Raw genomic sequence first — 16,402 nt, 5'->3', positions numbered from 1 at the left:
TACTCTGACTTTAATGCTATTTGCGATTAGTAATCATAGTCTTATCTTACATTTTTCCCCTATAAGAATCCTTATTTATCTTCACAAGAGCCTAGGATTATTTTTTTTTTCCTTTTTAATTTGAAGTTAAATCCTTATCTACAAACCATTTCTGTAAGCAAAGTGAAAGAGAATTCAGTAATATTAATTAAAATTTTATCCAGGAATTCTTTCTTAAATTTGAAGCCTATAATTTTTAAGTACATAAAATCAAATCTAAAAAAAGGGTGAACAATAAAACAAAACTTATGTAATTATACATGGAAGTGCTCTCTGATTTTATATTGGCCTATTTGAAAAATATTTATTTTGCAAAATATACATTAATTTATTATTTTCTAGTAATATATTTTTATTTCTATTATCCCTCTTATTTCTGGTTTTATCTCTTTAATCATTTTCTAAATTATCTGATTTAGCTTCCATTTGAACTTGGCCTCACATTCAGTAATATTTTTAATAATATCTGAGATCAGCAATAATTAAGACAATCTCAGTATCCATTGCATATTGTTTAGTGTCATAGAACATATTACCTTAAAGTCTGATGATAAAAAGAACCAAGAACCAGAAAATCCATAGCTGTAACCTTTAGCTAAGATGAATCTTCAACAAATTTCTATCATTAATTGAGGCTGTACTCAGCATCAAAGTATTCACATATATGAATAGTGAACAAGGACTCAGAAGGATTTCCTTACAGATTTGCAAACCAAACCCAAGACTCTTATGCATGTCCATGATAATTAATGCTAAAAATTCTGACTAATGTTGATATTATCTGGGTACTACTTGATTAAAATGAGGGGTTTAGGGAATGTTGAAACTTTGAAGAATAAAAATGGTAATATGGTTATTATCTGTAAAAACACATGAGCAGTTATGAAAGAAACAATCACTACCTCACTTTCAATTTAAAATAGCATCATGCTTCTTACTTTTTGTTCCTCTTTTGCATTTTTATCTCTCCTTACTTTGTTATTTATTTGTTTGTTTGTTTGTTTGTTTGTTTATTATTTTTTAATGTGATTTCAGTTGACATTCAATATCGTTTTATGTTTGGTGTACAGGTTTATAATATAGTGGTTAGAAATCTATATAATTTACAAAGTGATCAACCCCAATTAGTCTAGTACCCACCAGGCACCACACATAGTTATTACAATGTTATTGACTATATTCTGTATGCTGTATGTTATAGCCCCATGACTATTTTATAATTAACTATTTGTATTTCTTAATCCCTTCAACTCCGAGGCTCCCGACTCCCCTACCATCTTGCAACCCTCAGTTTGTTCTCTGTATCTGTATGCTTCTGTTTTGTTTGTTCATTAATTTTGTTCCTTAGATTCCATATGTAAGTGAAATCATATGGTATTTGTCTTCCTCTGCCTACCTAATTCCACTTAGAAGATATTAACAAATATCTTCTCTCATTTAGTAGGTTGCCTTTTCGTTTTGTTGATGGTTTTCTTGACTGTGCAAAAACTGTTTTAGGTTGATGTAGTCCTATTTGTTTTTGTTTTTGTTTTCTTTTTTCTTTGCCAGAGGAAATATATCAGAAAAAAAAATGTTACTAAGAGCAATGTCAGAGAGTTTATAGCCTATATTTTCTTCTAGGATTTTTATGGATTTCGGTTCTACATTTAAGTCTTTAATTCATTTTGAGTTTATTTTTGTATATGATGTAAGAAGGTGGTCTAATTTCATGTTTTTAAATGTATATGTCCAGTTATCCAAGCACCATTTATTGAATAGACTGTCTTTACCCCATTGTATATTCTTGCCTCCTTTGTCCTAGATTAATTGACCATATAACCATGGGTTTATTTCTAGGCTCTCTATTCTGTTCCATTGATCAGTGTATCTATTTTTATGCCAGTATCATGCTGTTTTGATTACTATATCCTTGTAGCATAATTTGATATAAGGTTGTGTCATACCTCCAACTTTGTTCTTCTTTATTAAGATTGCCATAGCTTTTTGGGATCTTTTATGGTTCCATATAAAATTTAGGATTATTTGTTCTAGTTCTCTGAAAAATGTCTTTGATATTTTGATAGGAATTGCCTTGAATCTATAGATCATTTTGGGTAGTATAACCATTTTAATGATGTTGATTATTCCTACCCACTAGCACGATGTAAGCTTCATTTATTTGTATCTTCTTCAATTTCTTTCTTCAATGTCTGATAAATTTCCGACAGGATTTTACCTTCTTGGTTAAATTGATTCCTAGGTATTTTATTTATTTTGACGTTTTTGTTAAAGAAATTATTTTCTTAATTTATCTTTCTGATAATTTGTTATTGGTATATAAAATTGTAACTAATTTCTTATTAATTTTGTATCTTGACACTTTACTGAATTCATTTATTAGCTCTAATAGTTTTTTCATGGATATTTAGGGTTCTCTCTATATATTATCATGTCATCTGCAATTAACTAGACAGTTTAACTTCTTTCCAATTTGGAAGAATTTTATTTCCTTTTTTTTGTATGATTGTTGTGGTTAAGATTTCCCATATTGTGTTGAATAATAATGGTAAAAATGGACACCTTTGTCTTATTCCTGATCTTAAGAAAAATAATTTAGCTTTATACCATTGAGTATATTAGCTGTGGGTTTGTCATATATGATCTCTATTATGTTGAGGTATATTCCCTCTATTCCCACTTTGCTGGAGATTTTATCATAAATCAATGCTAGATTTTGTCAAACACTTTTTCTGTATCTATTGATATGATCATAGATGTTTGTCCTTCATTTGTTTATGTGGTGTATCGTTAATTGATTTGTGGATATTGAATCAAACATGTATCTCAGAAATCTATCCCACTTGGTGTATGATCGTGGTGTATGATATTTTTAATGCATTGTTGAATTTGGTTTGCTGATATTTTGTTGAAAAGTTTTGGATCTATGTTCATCAGGGATATTGGCCTATAATTTTTTTTTTTTTTTTGTAATATTTTTGTCTGGTTTGGGAATCAGGGCAATGGTAGCCTCATAAAGTGAGTCTGAGAGCCTTTCCTCTTCTTGAATTCTTTGGAATAGTTTGAGGATAGGTATTAATTGTCCTCTGAATGTTTAGTAATATTCACCTTTGAAGCAATCCTGTCCAGGACTTTAGTTTTTAGGGGAGGTTTTTCAGTACTGATTCAATTTTGTGAGTAGTAATCAGTCTGTTCAAAGTTTCTGTTTTTTTCTTTATTTGGTCTTGGATCAGTGTACATGTCTAGAAATTTATCCATTTCTTCTAGATTGTTCAATTTGATGCCATATATTTTCTTGTAGTATGTTTTTTTATAATCCTTTGTATTTCAGTAATGTCAGTTGTTACTTCTCTTTTATCTCTAATTATTATTCATTTGTCTCACTCTCTATTTCATGATGAGTGTGGTTAAAATTTTATCAATTTTGTTTATTTTTTTTTTTTCAAAGAACCAGATCCTGGCTTCATTGATCTTTCGTGTTGTTTTTTTGTTTGTTTGTTTGTTTGTTTTTAATTCTATTTTGTGCACTTCTGCTCTGATCTTTATTATTTATTATTTATTTTTCTACTCATTTTGAGATTTTTTTTGCTGTTCTTTTTCTAGTTTCCCTAATTGTAAGGTTAATTTTTTTTATTTGAAATTTTTCTTGTTTCTCGATGTCACCCTAAATTGCTATGAATTTTTCCTCCTATGAATGCTTTTACTGTATCCCATAGATTTTGGGTCATTGTGTTTTTGTTTTCATTTGTCTGAAGGTATTTTTTGATTTTTTTTTATCTCATTGTTAAGCTATTCACTGTTGAGTAAAATGGTATTTAGCCTCCATATGTTTGTGTGTTTTTAAATTTTTTTTGTAATTGTTTTCTACTTTCATACAATTGTGATAGGAGAACATGCTTGATATGATTTGCATCTTCATTAATTTATTGAGATTTTTTGGCCTAATATATGATCTATTGTGAAAAATCTTCCACATTCATTTGCAAAAATAATTTATGTCCTGCTGCTTTGAGGGAAATGTTCTAAAAATATCAAAATAAGGTCCAGCGTGTCATTTAAGGCTACTGTTCCCTTGTTGATTTTCAGTTTGGAAGATCTGCCCATTGATGCCAATAGGGTATTATTGTCCTCTACTATGACTGTATTACCCATTATGTCAGTTAATATTTGATTCATATATTTAGGTGCTCCTCTGTTGGATGCATAAATGTTACAAGGGTTATATCCTCTTGTTAGAATGATCATTATCATTATGAAATGTCTGTCTCTTATTACAAACTTTATTATAAACTATTTATCTGTCATAACTACTGCTACCCCAGCTTTTTTTTTTTTTGGTTTCAATTTGCATAAAATATTTGTTCCCATCTTTTTATTTTCTCTGTATGTGTGACTTTTGATGTGAAGTGGGTGTTTTATGGACAGTATATGTATGGGTCATGTTTTCTTATCTGTTCAACTATGCTATGTCTTTTGATTAGAGAATTTAATCCACATATATTTAAAATGATTATTGATAAGTAACTAGTTTTTGTTATTTTGTTATTAATATTTATGTTCTTTGATTTTCATCCTTCTTCTTAAAAAAGCCCCTTGAACTTTTTTTGTAATACTAATTTGGTGGTGATGAACTCCTGTACCTTTTTCTTGACTTGGAAGCTCTTTATCTCCTTCTCAATTTTAAATGATAGACTTTGAGATAGAGTAGTCTTGGCTGTAGGCCTTTGCTCTTCATCACTGAATATTTCATGCAAATCCCTTTTGGCTTTCAAAGTTTCTGCTGAGAAATCAGGTGAAAGTCTTATGGAAGCTACCTTGTACATTACTGTCTTTCTCTTGCTGCTTTTAAGATTATCTCTTTGTCCTTAATTTTTGGCATTTTATTATGTGTTTTGTGTGAGCTTCTATGAGTTCATCTAGTTTGCTATGTTCTGTGCTTTCTGGACTTGTATGTCTAATTCTTTTCCCAGGTTAGAGAAGTTATACATCATTATTTTTTCAAATAGATTTTGAATTCTGTGTTCTCTCTCTTCTCCTTCTGGCACCCCTATGATGTGAACATTGTTAGAGGTCCTTTAAACTATACTCACTTTTTAATTTTCTTTACCAGATGAGGGAAGTTTTCAGTCATGTTTATTAAAATAGGAAGCAACCTGCCCCTCTAGCCCTTGCCCTGAAGCCAGACAACTCAATTCCTTTTAGTATGTCCCTGGCATTTTTTGAGCTACTGCCTCAGAGCTGAAGCTCAGAGAGAGTGAGTATGTCACCGAGTAAGTCTGTGTGTGGGCCCCATAAGAGGAAAGTCTGCGACTCCTGCAGCCCTCTCTCTCACTCAGCCATAGTCTCTGCTGGTTTTCACAGCCAGAAGTTCTAGGGATTTCTCTTCCCTGCCCTGAAACGCTAGGATGGATAGCCAGGTGTGATGCTGGGACCCCTCATTCTTTCAGGGGATCTCTGCAGCCGAAATATTTCTCCCTATTCTCAATAGCCACATGCGAGTGAGGGACCAGCCTGTTTCACATTTCCACCCTTCCTACCAGTCTTGAGGCAGCCTCTTCTGTGTGTCCCCAGTTGTTGGACTTCTGTTCAGCTAGACTTCAGGTGACTCCCATTGATGGCTATTCTGTAGTTTAGTTGTGATTTTAATGTGGTTTTGAGAGGAGGTGAGCACAGCGTTTATCTACTTCACCGCCTTGATTGGAATAGCTTTTTTTTTTTTTAATTTTGTTCATATTGTGTATTTTCTACTACTTTATTCTCTAAATTGGTCATTTGATTCTCTTCTCAATTTAATCTGCTATTCATTCCTTCTAGTGTATTCTTCATTTCAGTTTTTATATTCTTCATCTCTGAGTACTATATTTTATGGTTTCTATGTTCTTTTATTGTGCATACTATCTCTTTGCTGAAGTTCTCCCTAAGTTTCTTAAGCATCCTATAACCAGTGGTTTGAACTCTGTATCTGGTAGATTGCTTGACTCTGTTTCATTTAGATCTATTTTTTTTTTCCTGCAGTTTTCACCTGTTCTTTTATTTGAGGCATGTTTCTTTGTTTTTAATTTTGTTTCTTGTTGTGTTTGTTTTTGTATATTAGGTAGATCATCTATATCTCCCAGTCTTAGCAGGGAGATATAGCCTTATGTAGTAGGTGTCTTCTGAGGCCCAGGGGCACAGCCTTTCTGATCACTTATTCAGTGTTCTCTGGGTATATCCATTGTATGGTTATGTGTGCCCTTCTGTTGAGGTTGACTCCTCATTGCTGTTGGCACATCAGTGGGTGGGATTGATTCTTAGGCTCACTGACTATGAGTATTGGTTTTGCCCACAGTGTATGAGCTTCTGTGTGGCAGTTGATTCCACATATCTGGATTCTCCTCAACTGTTTCTGGTGCCTGCTGAGGCCACCCTTTGGATATGCCACTTGTGGGGCTAATCAGGTGTTACCCTGTTGTAGACTGAAGTCAGCTGATGGTGTGTTGGTTCTGGAAACTCCTCGGAGGATCTCTGTCGCAGGCCAATTTCAGCCACTGCCTGTGACTAGCCTGGGGCTACCTGGTAGGAACTACTAAGAAATCGTGGTTGGTCACTGCCTGGGCTGTGCCTGGATGAATATGGGAGAGGCTATCTTGCCAATCAAGAACAGCCGACACCAGTGCCATGCCTAGGGCAGCTCAGCAAGATGTCCAGGGCACCTTGAGATCTGCCACTGCCTGCTGGCTGCTTGTGATGCTTCAGCTGCTGAAATAACCTCAGGTGGTACAAGAGTTAGGTAAGGCATGGACTCAGGGAATCACCATCACGGGGTGAGTAGTATTTTCCAGGTTAATGCAGATTCAGATATGGTGCCAGTGAACCTGGGGCTGCTAAGCGAAAGGCTCAGGGAACTCTCTGTTCATTTGCTGCCCACCTGGGGCCTGTGGACCTAAGAATTGTCTAAGAAAGTCTACAATGCAGACCAATGCCTGCTGCCCATCAGCCACACAAGGCTATCTCTCCTTATATTGGATATAAGTATATTTATATATTATAATGAAAATTAAATGGAGCCTGAAGTAAAAAAAAAAAAAAAGACAGTTATTTCTCCATTAAGAGTAATTAAGGATAATTTGCTTGACTTCTTTGACTCCATTTTCTCATCAACATTATAGAAATAGTAATGCTTAACCCAACAAACATAAGTTTATGTGGTGGTTTTAGAAACTTTCCATTTGAATGATTATTTTAAATAATTGGATGAGACACCTAAGGTACTGGGTAGGTCAACTATATCTGATTTCACTGAATATGCACTTTTAATTGACTTTCTACTGACAAGGCTATTTTAAAACTCTATAGGTATAGAAGTTATGTTGTATAAAACCGAGTTTTCTCGTGAGTTTGTATATAACAATACAAATAAGTTTTGCCTGATAAAGATAGGATTAATTTTTACAATGTAGAAATGATAACCTCTGAAGATTACATTATATTTTCATAAGATGTTAAGTATTTTTGTATCTATTAACAATTATTTTAGGATTCTTAATTGTCTATATGTCTCTTCTTCTAAGACTCTTTCAAACCAGTTTTCACATATTATGGGTTACCTCATTAAATAATGAATTACATAAAATCTATGACTTATGTTAAATTTATATTTGTATGAAGGTCATAACTGCAATTTTTTGAAAATTATACTTTAGCATTAGCCATTTTCTCAGTCTTTTCATATAAAATGACAGTAAAGGGATAATGAAATTAATAACACAATACTGATTACAAAAATAATACAGACAAAAATAATTCCATCAGCTAACTTCTACTAAGTATTTATTATGTGGCAGGCAATGTGAATCAACATTTGTTATATTGTACCCTATGCAGTTGACACTACATTATCACTTTTCACATGAGGAAACTGTTGTTTAGAGTTATAAAGATTCTGAATCAAGGTCACATACCTTGTTAATAGTATACTCGGGATTTGAATTCACATATGTTTGACTCCAAATCCAGTGCTTTAACTAGTATATTGCACATTTTTTGGTATGTGTGAAGTGTTCTTCTTTCACATTTAAAAAAAAATAGTGTATGTGAATTTTAAAAAATCAGTATATTTTGAAACATAAATGTGTCAGTAAATAAGGTTAAGTATTTAATTATTAAGATAATTAATTAAATACTTAATTAAATACTTAATTATCTTAATAATTATTAAATATTATTAAATATTAAATTTTGTAGTCTTCACTATAAACTTTTTATATCGAAAATATGAATTGAGGTTATATTTTTTCTAGTTGTATGTGTAAATGTCTATTTAAATTGGTATAGATACTTTAAGCCATTGTAAGGGTAATTTTACTGTGAACACTCTACAGTCCTAAAATACAGCTCAGTTCCTCTCTCTTTCAGGTCTTAACATAGAATTCCACCATTTTAGGGAGTCATGAAGTAAAGTCTGGAAAATGCTGGCATAATAATGGGAGAGAAGATGATAATTTAAAATGTTTTATGTATTCTGGATTTTTTTTTCCTTATGAAATGTACACTTTTTGCATCAAATCTAGTTTCATCATTCCACACATTTAGATCAAAAACAAGCAAATGCAAGACAAGTTATACCACTAAGATAAGAAGCTTTCAGAACTACAATAGAAAAAAACAAAAAACAAAACATAGACTGTAGTACACATAAATAAAATCTCTTAATAATTTGGATGTATTACAAGAAAAATGCTATTATAAGGGCTTAAAGTATTTATCTCTCTGTCTATACAGTTATACATTTTACTTTTTAATTCAGGTGAAGTTTTTGTGAAGTCAGATTTGATTTTCATAGTAACAAACCATATGTTCTTATTTACTACATATAACTTTGTAAAGTATTGCAGTATTTTGCATATTTTTAAACAATAGTTAATATTTCTGTAAAAAACAACATGAATTTTCCATAACAATATTACTCTTTGATTTCTGCTTTTCATGAATTTATCACTCCATATAGTTTTAAGTGTCAATAATAAAATTAAAATAGCATACTTAATTTTACATGTAATTTTAATCAAATCAAGTTTCCCAAAATATAATAATTACCGATATTGTATATTTAGCTCTAGGAGGTGATTTAGTGTTGTCCATTATCAATAGTTTTATAGAGAGGGGACAATAGTTATTCTTAGATATAGAAACATAAATATTTTGACAAGCATAAAAATAGAAATCAATGCCTAAATATCATTACTTAAAATAAAAACTATACTTATTTTTGTATAGGTTTATATATATTCTCTGATAGATGGGCTAGTACCTAACCTTTTGTGAATTGTGTGATGTCTATAATTATTTTATGGTCTAAAGAAGGCAACAATAAATTGTCTAGTTAATTAAAAAATTTCGATAGAATCTATCCTTTTTTCAACTTCTCACAGTGAATTTTTAACAAGTATTGAGTATATTATATTATTTTGTTCTTTCTAAAAAAGAAATATGATGCCTTTTAGTTACACACACATACATAGATATACACATTGAGCAAATGTTTAAAATTTGATATACATAATGAAATTGTATATCGATGAAGTATAAATTATTGGCTTGAGGTTTAAGTATATCACTGGTCCTGGGTGTAACATAAATAAACTTTTGGTTTTATATTGAAATAAAAAGTTAAATATGTATCACCAACAAGCCAGTATTACAAGAAATGTTTAAAGGACTTCTGTAAGAAAAAAAAAAAAAAGAGTAAAAAAAAGTCAAATATGATTGTTGGTTTTCAAACTTTTACAAACTCCATTTATATGAAAAAATAATAATTTTGCCACTATTTGTCATTTAACCAGAGAGGATGTCCACTTCCACTTCTGGTAGGTGATAAGAATATACTAGCCTTTCAATGTCCTTTCCATTTGTAAATACATATGATTTCATCGTTGTACTTCTGGATAAAGATAAAGAGCAGAGTGAGTTTGGCTTTCTATTTTAGTATACAGGCAATCAATATGTTTTTCACGTGTTTTCAATGTTGCGTCACTAGGGAGTGATGTCAACAAGATGAACTATAGAGCTCTAGGATCTCATTCTCTCAAAGAAACATTAAATAAACAAATAAAAGCTGACAAAAATAACTTTATAGGAGTTCTGGATATCAGTCAAATATCCAAAATAATAAAATAAATGCTTGGTCAAAATATAGCTACATTCAAATTAGTAAGAAATTATGTGACATTTTTATTTGTCTTTGCCCTTACTCCTCCCAGCAAGGCATAACACAGGTTGTAAAAATCAGTGGCCTGCCCCAGTCCCTTTCCTTGAACCAGAAAAAAAATGTGCAGACCAAATATGCAACAATCAAATATGTCTGGGTGATGCTTAAAGGATTATTTTCTATGTTACTGAACTCAGATCTTAGACAGTCAAAAGTGGCAGAGCTCACAGATCTCAAGCTCGGAAAATCCATGGAAGTAGTACAAGTGGCTCATGAAAGCTTTAAAGATATTACAGATATGTAGAAAACTGGGGAAAGGGATTACTGATTGAAGACTACTGTAGACCAGCAAAGGCCCTGAAAGTAGCAGGGCTGAGGCGCTTAAGAAAATTAATACATTTAAAAGCAGACATGTATACAGGGAATTGAAATACACACAAGCCCAGGAAACACACAAGTCAAAGACCAGAAAAGGCCTGAGACGATCTGGAACATAAATTATAAAGAAGAACAAAACAGAAATTCTGGAACTGAAAAATAAAATATCTGAATTGAAAAATTCACTGGAGAGGTTCAGTAGGAGACTCAGTCAGGCAGAAGAAAGAATAAATAAACTTGGAGATAAGTCATTTGCTATCATCAAATCTGAGATACCAATAAAATTAAGTGAACGGAGTCTTAATGACTTATGAGACAAAATAAAGTGGATCAGTATATGCAATTGAGAGTCCTAGAAGAAGAAGAAGAGAAAAAGAAAAAGGGGAAAAAGAGAATATTTGAAGAAATAGGAGCTGAAAACTTTCCAAATTTGAAGAAAATATAAATGGACAAATCCAAGAATCTCAGTGAATTTCAAATAGAACAAAACTAATGATACCTCCACTGAGACAGTATAATTAAACTGTTGAATGTCAACTACAAGGAGCCAATCTTGAAAACAGCAAGAAAAAAAATCAATTTGTGATATACAAGACAGAGGCAATGGGATAATATACTGTATTTCAATTGCTGAAGAAAAAATCTTGTGAACTGAGAATTCTATACCCAGCAAAACTGTCTTACAATAAAAAGACACATTTTTCTTAAGGCATTCCCAGATAAACATGGGTAAAGGCACTCATTACTAGTAGATCTGTCCTACATGACATTCTAAAGAGAGTCTTTAGAATGTCATGTAGGACAGATCTACTAGCTGTAATGAAAAGATAGTAGACAGTAAGTAGACAGAAAAGATAGTAGACAGTAAGTAGACAGATAGTAGACAGAAAAGATAGTAGATAGTAGACAGATCTACTAGTTGTAATGAAAAGATACTAGACAGTAACTCAAAGTCATATAAATATATAAATTTCTCTAGTAAAACTAAATTCATGGACGGATATAAAATCTAGTTAATTTTGGTTTACACTTCCACTTTTTATTCTTCTACAGGTCTTTAAAAAGCATAAAAATAATTATAAAACTATGTAAATGGGTACGCACTATATAAATACATAATTTGTGATATTCATAACATAAAGTAGGGAGAGGACAGAGCTGTAAGGATAGAGTTTTGTTATGCAACTAAATTAAATATGAATTAAAATATACTGGCAAATCTTTAGGATATTGTAGGTAACTCCATGGTAATCAAAAAGGAAATAATTATAAAATGTACAAAAAAAGGAATTGAGAAGATAATCAAAGATCGTAACTGACTAAAATAAATTAAACAGGTCCAGCCTCGTTCTGACTCTAGAAAATGCAGCATGAATCTTGCATGAGCCTTTGACCCACTGCTGGTGTCCCAGTGTGTTTCTTTAGAGTGATGACAGAAACATGGCGAGTGAGAGATGTCCCCAGAATTCTCCCCTTGAAACAACAATAAACTGAACATATAACACTCAACAAAAAATACCAAAACTGCACAGAAGCATGTTAAAGCAAAGAATCTGTGCATAAGAGCTACTGCAGGTCAAAATCCTGGGAGTTGGGCAGTAGACTGGGAGAAACAAAGAAGCTGCCTCTAACAGCCTGAGTCTCTTGCAGGAGGACGGGAGTCACAAAGATGTGGCAGGTTCCCTGAACATCTCGGCCTGAGAGAGCTGTGAGCTCCGTGAAGTGGCAGTGCCCAGGGATCAGGACAAAAAGCAGAAGAGTGGGGACAGCAGAGAAGCAACAGTTGATTATTACCAGCTGCAATTGCAAAACATATGGCTGAGCAACAGCTCTATCTCTCTAACCCAGAGGGCACCTCTACGCATATCCTCCATGACCAAACACCGCAGACACCCACGGGAATCTCAGCAAATGCTACCAAAACAGTAACTAACACTGACGAGGACTGAGACTGAGGGTAGCAAGCATATTGAATATTTATTTTTTTTTAAAAAAAAGGAATTTTTAAGACTTTATATATAGCAGGAATTCAAGAGGCTTAGACACCACCTATTGGAAATCAAAAGAAAAGCGCCTACTTTACAACAGGCGAAAGAGAGACATTTATATAATAAATCTTCTTTCTGAAATATAAGGCAGAATTAACTAATATTAATGCCCAGGCAGAGAAATAGTACATTAAACACTATGAACAACCAAGGTGACAAAGCATCTGAGAAAGAAAGAGAAAAATCTCTAGAAAATAAGCTTTAAGATAAAGAAATATGCAATTTAAATGACAGAGAATTCAGGATGAAAAAATTCAATGAGATCCAAACAATTCATACCAGCAATTTCAGGAGTTGAAAAAAAAGATGAGCAGACTGAGTTATTTAGCAAAGAGATCGAAACCCTCAAAAAAGAACCAAATAGAACTTCTGGAGATGAAGAACATATTGAAAGAGATGAAAAGGAAATAGCAAGATTGGGAAATAGAGTCGACCAAATGGAGGAAAGGATCAGTGATATCAAAGACAGAAATCTAGAAATAAATCAGAAGGAAGAAGACAGAAACCAAAGAATGGAAAATAATGAAAGAGAAATACAAAAACTAGCTGATACCATCATGAGAGGAAACATAAAATAATGGACGTTATCGAAAGGGAGGAAAAGGAGCAGGAATTAGAAAGCATTTTCAGACAAATCGTGGATGAGAACTTCCCAAATCTAAGGAATGAGCTGGAGCTTGGAATTCAAGAAGTCAACAGAACACTCAATTATCTCAACCAAAAAGGGTATTCACCAAGACACATTGTATTAAAATTATGAAAAATCAATGACAAAGACAGAATTCTCAGGGCAGCCAGGGAGAAGAAAACAGTAACTTATAAAGGAAAACACATTAGATTATTGTCAGACTTCTCAGCAAAATCTTACAATCCAGAAAGTAGTGGAATCAAATATTCAAACTATTAAATGAAAGGAACTACCAGCCAAGAATAATGTATCCAGCAAAGCTCTTTTTTAGATACGAAGGAGAAATAAAGACCTTTCTAGACATACAAAAATTGAGGGAATTCACCACTACAAGTCCTGCAATACAGGAAATACTGAAAGGGATCAGCTTATCTAAAACAAAATGACCAAAAAAAAGGGGGGGGGGAGAAAAAAATGTAACTGTGAGTAAGGCAACTAGTAGGCAGATAGAAGCAGGGGAATGAAATCCTTATTAAGAACAGGGCATTATAAGCATAAACAAGTAGAAGAAATTTGCTATTTCATGATTGTAACAATGCTCAGCATAGATAGGGACAAACTGAAACAACAATAACATAACAGGGGAGGATTCAAAGACCCAAATTTGCAAAGGAGGATTGAATACACAGAAAGAAGCATATATATATATTAATTACAGTTCTCTACATATGCATAATAGTAACCACACAGCAAAGATTTAGAACTGAAATTTATAACATAAAACAAGAAGGACCAAAGGGAAATCCACAAAACACAATCAAAAAAAACAAAACAAAACAGACATACAAGGGCAAGGCAGAAATAGAATCACCAAGTTACCAGAATGCAAAAGATAAAATGGCTACAGGAATACCTCATATTTCAATAATCACCATAAATATAAATGGACTGAACTCATCAATGAAAAGGCACAGAGGTGCAGATTGGATCAAAAAACAAAACCTAAACATATGCTGCCTCCAGGAGGCACATCTCAGTTCCAAAGCAAATACAAACTCAAAGTGAAAGGGTGGAAAATGAAATTTCAAGCAAATGGCATTGAGAGGGAAGCAAGAGTAATGGTACTAATTCTAAATAAAATAAACTTCAAAATAAAAAATAATAATAATAATAATAAAGTAAAGAAAGATACTAAGAGACACTTCATAATAATAAAAGGAATCATATATCAAGAAGACATAACACTTATTAATATCTATGCTCCCAATCAGGGAGCCCTGGAATGTATAAAGCAATTACTAATAGAAGTAAAGGGAGAAACAGACCAAAACACTATTATACTAGGGGACCTAAATACCCCACTGTCAGATATGGACAAATCATCCAAACAGAAAATCAATAAGAAAATAACATCCTTAAATACACAATATACCAACTGGATATAATTGACAATTACAGAGCATTTTATCCCAAAACGGCTGCTTATATGTTTTTCTCTAGTGCACATGAAACATTCTCAAAGATTGACCACATATTGGGACACAGAAATAGCCTCAACAAGTACAAGAGGGTGGAAATCATACCGACCATATTCTCTGATCATAATACATTGAAGCTAGAGATCAACTGAAAAAAGAAAGTGGGGAAAAAAAACACACACACACACAAATATATGGAGATTAAACAACAGTCTACTGAAGAACAACTGAGAAAGAAAAGAAATTTAAAAAAAATCAAGAGATACATAGAAACGAATGATAATGATAGTACAATATATCAAAACTTTTGGAACATGGCAAAAATGGTCATAAGAGGAAAGTTCATATCATTACAGGTCTATCTCAGAAAACAAGAACGAGTCTAAATAAACAACCTAAAACTTCATCTTAAAACAACAACAACAACAACAACAACAACAACAACAAAATCTAGAAAAGGAAGAACAAATGATGCCTAAAGTCAGCAGAAGGAAAGAAATAATCAAAATTAGAGCATAAATAAATGAAATTGAAAAAAAATAGAAAAAATAAATGCAACAAAGAGCCGATTCTTTGAAAAGGTTAATAAATTTGATAAACTCCTGGCTTGACTCCTTAAAGAAAATAGAGAAAGGACACAAATAAACAAAATCAGGGATGAAAGAGAAGAAATGATGACAGATACCACAGAAAAACAAAGGATCATACAAGAATACTATGAAAAAGTATATAACACCAAATTTAATAACCTAGAAGAAATGAACTAGTACTTAGAAAGATGTAACCTTCATAAACTGAATCTAGAAGAACTGGAAAATCTAAGTAGTACAATCAGCATTATTGAAATTGAAACGATCCTCAAAACCTACCAAAAAGTAAAAGTCCGGGATCGGATGGCTTTACCAGTGAAGTCTACCAAACATTCAAAGGTTTGATACCTATTCTCCTCAAACTCTTCCAATAAATTGAAGAGCAGAGAATACTTCCAAACCCATTTTATGAGGCCAATTTAACCCGATATCAAAACCTGGTAAAGAGAACACAAAAGAAGAAAACTACATAGGAAGAAAAAAAAAATGGAGTAGATGATACAGGCTCTGTACATTCCTCTGGTGACCAAATCAAACTGTGACGTAAACAAAGAGCAAGCAGCAAGGAAAAATTATCTCGGATCTTGAAGAACAAGCCATACAATTATGGAGAAATCCAAGAAATCACCCTTCAACGACAGAAGGTAGGACAGAGAGAGGACGCCGGGCTGCCTGGTCTGGAGTGGCTGAGCGAGACGGAGGCAGCGGCGGCGGCAGACTCCTCTTAAAGAGGCCATATCTGTGAGAGGATTTTCTTGGTAATGTACCTACTTGCTCTGAACACCAGCACCAATTCAGCTGTGAACAGGGGCACCAAAGACTTACAGGGATACATTGTTGGAGTTAGGGCCGAGGTGAGACTCGCTCAGTACAGAAGTCCTGGAGGTATCCATCGTTCCCTGTTGAACCCACCCCCCTCCCAGTGTGTAGACACAGTGCAGCCATAGCCAGGATGCCATCAAACTGGATAAAAGAGGTTGCTCCACGCAGAAGATTCCCTGAAACTCTGCCTCCCCCAACTCGTGGCCCCACTCAAGCCACATCAAGTTATATCCTCA

The 16,402-nt window shown here is 33.1% G+C and overlaps 1 protein-coding gene across 3 annotated transcripts in view; it reads right to left on the bottom strand.

Moving 5' to 3' along the window:
* KLHL4 (kelch like family member 4) overlaps positions 1 to 16,402 on the bottom strand; it is a 147,790-nt gene that overhangs the window by 4,911 nt on the left and 126,477 nt on the right. The window lies entirely within an intron of this gene.

Source organism: Pteropus vampyrus, unplaced genomic scaffold (genome assembly GCF_000151845.1).
Source record: "Pteropus vampyrus isolate Shadow unplaced genomic scaffold, Pvam_2.0 Scaffold63, whole genome shotgun sequence".
NCBI lineage: Eukaryota > Metazoa > Chordata > Mammalia > Chiroptera > Pteropodidae > Pteropus > Pteropus vampyrus.
The sequence above is the reverse complement of the archived record's forward strand: the minus strand, read 5'-3'. Positions and strand labels throughout refer to the sequence as shown.